Here is a 2,593-nt window from a genome sequence, read left to right as displayed (position 1 = left end):
ATAAACCATAGCAGAGCAATTCTCCGGTAGATAAACCGGAGCAGAGCAATTCTTCCCTGAATACAAGAACCCAGAAAGGTACATTTTTATTTTCAACGTTCAGATATTAGTATAATTTGGACCCAAAAGTAATATGGTTATTCTGAATTTTTCACAACATAAATAACAAAATATTGTAGAGAATATGTGTTTGTTTTTTGTGTGTATGTATTCTGTATATCTATATATACACACACATACACATACAACGTATTTTCTGAATTCATAATTCAGATGCATGCTATAGGAGAAAAGTATTTAGAAAAACAAATTATTTTTTGAAAGTGGTTACGTCAAATACTACAAGAGATGGTGAAGTTTTGTGCTAAAGTCTTTAAAAATATTTCTTTCGAAGATCTAGTCATTTATTTTTATAGAAAAAGTGAATTTTATTAAAGATTGTCCCCATTTTAAATAACACACAAAGTTTCAAAGTAAGAAACTAAACTTGTTATAGTTTATCTAGATATTAGTTTTTATAAAACTCATTTTAATTTTTCTATTACAGTCCTGGAGCAGAACAATTCTTTCCTGAATACAAGAACCCAGAAAGGTACACTTTTATTTTCAGCGTTCTGATATTAGTACAATTTATATTTTGTGTCTGGTTTAAGGCATGTAAAAGAATGATGGCATTTTTGTAGAAAATAAGCCATAAAATTCAGCCATAAATATTTATAAACAAAGATTATAAGGTAGCATTTCCTTTTCTCCAATAAGTAGAAATACTCACTTAAAATCATTTTACTCTTTTTCTCCCAATTAACAGAAGTTTCCTACTGCTATGAGATGATATGAAATGAATAATTTTACTATCCTAAAAAAGCAGTTGTGTATCAGTGATGTTCAAGACATGTGTAGAGTGTATTTTTGTTTGTTGGTTTGGTTTATATGGGAACACAGTTAGGGATGAGAGGCTAACCCTTGTCTGTGCATGTGTGTATGACTGACTCGGTTATTAAAAACATATATTTATAAGCCTGTAAGGATGCATAAATATGTTAAGCACATATAGGTTTATACTGTTGCAAATTTGTAAATTAATTTTCATTTGTAAACATTCATATTGTTCTGCATAGTAATTCATATCTTTATTTAGTACGTCATTGTGGCCATTGTCCTGAGGAGTGGATTACATATTCCAACAGTTGTTATTACATTGGCAAGGAAAAAAGAACTTGGGCAGAGAGTTTGCTGGCCTGTACTTCAAAGAACTCTAGTCTGCTTTCTATAGATAATGAAGAAGAAATGGTAAGATATAAATGTTTCAAAGATTTTATGAAAAGCTTCTTTCAGTGAATAATACATTTGTAGGAAACATCCATGTGTGTGTACATATAATTATCTTATATATTTTCAAGTTTATGTAATATTCAATTGATTGACTTAATAATGTTTTTAAAGTTATATACTGCTAATGTACTTTTATTTTCAGTTTTTGTTTTCAAGGAAAACCATGCTTCTATAAATACTTTGAATACACAATAAATGTTACATCTAATTTTATCAGGCATGATATGATCTGGTCATGCAGATTGATTGCAAAGTGCATGAACTCATGTGATACAAGTCAGATCATGAAATAAAAGTTTCCAGCTCTAGCAGTTCCACCCCTGTGTGTACACTCATCACTTACCCTGACTCCTCTCCAAAACACTGTCTTGACTTTTAATATTATAAATAGCGTTTGCCTCTTCTTGAATTTATAAAAAGGGAACCATACAGTGTGAATTTCATGTCTGTGTTTTTCACTCCTATCTGATATTTGTGCAATTCTTCCATATTATTGCAGTTATCAGTAGTATGTTACTGTTCACTGCTGTACTATGTACAAAGAACACTAAGAATCCATTGAGTCCTTGTCGCTGGGTGGGGAAGTGGGTCTCCTGCCCTCAGGGACAAAGAGGACCCTGGGTGGTGCACTGGTAGTCATGGGGTCGCTTTGCTGATCCTCCTCACCCACATCCACCCTGGTATCTCTTGGAATGAGAAGGAAGCACTTCCTCTGGCTGTATTGATAGCAGGTCTCCTGGTAGCTCATCCTCACCAGTGGTACCAGCCTCGCCTGGTGTTGTGGAGGGGACTCCCCTTCAATACGGAGCAGGAGTGAGCTTTGCTGGGCCTCCTCCTGTCGCCAGGTTGGGTGCGAGGAAACAGCAGGCCTAGGTCACCTTCTTCTCTCCGGTGGGAAACTTAACATGCTCGCTCAGATACTTTGTTGAATCCTGATGCTAGGGTCCCAGACAATGTCATATTCCTCTTTCCACCTTTCAGAGTTCTCCATTGCTTTTGTCTTTCATTAATCCCAGAGTTTATAGTTATTTTTAGTAGGGAGTAGCAGAGAGAGATGGGTCTACAGCACCTGGTCAGGACCACTGTTATTCCACCAAAACCAAATCAGATAAAAAAGTGAGGGCTTGTCTAGTTAAAGAATGGTGTGGTGCCCAGAAAACCCAATCTGTAGCTTCTATGTCATTTATTTCTGAATGACAACCTCTCATTTCTCTTCTAAATCTCCAACTCTGGGACATATAGTACAAAAATAGATTGATTT

The 2,593-nt window shown here is 35.1% G+C and overlaps 2 protein-coding genes across 2 annotated transcripts in view; both read left to right on the top strand.

Moving 5' to 3' along the window:
- LOC105542010 (NKG2-C type II integral membrane protein-like) overlaps nt 1-2,593 on the top strand; it is a 7,800-nt gene that overhangs the window by 1,023 nt on the left and 4,184 nt on the right. The gene's annotated exons all lie outside the window — the stretch shown is intronic.
- LOC105542012 (NKG2-D type II integral membrane protein) overlaps nt 1,141-2,593 on the top strand; it is a 65,467-nt gene continuing 64,014 nt past the window's right edge. The window contains exon 1 of the mRNA XM_011983368.1: nt 1,141-1,290. The gene's annotated coding sequence lies outside the window, so the exon portion shown is untranslated. The remainder of the gene's footprint in view (nt 1,291-2,593) is intronic.

Source organism: Mandrillus leucophaeus, unplaced genomic scaffold (genome assembly GCF_000951045.1).
Source record: "Mandrillus leucophaeus isolate KB7577 unplaced genomic scaffold, Mleu.le_1.0 Scaffold249, whole genome shotgun sequence".
NCBI lineage: Eukaryota > Metazoa > Chordata > Mammalia > Primates > Cercopithecidae > Mandrillus > Mandrillus leucophaeus.
Note: the sequence above shows the minus strand (reverse complement) of the source record. Positions and strands in the feature narration are given on the sequence as shown.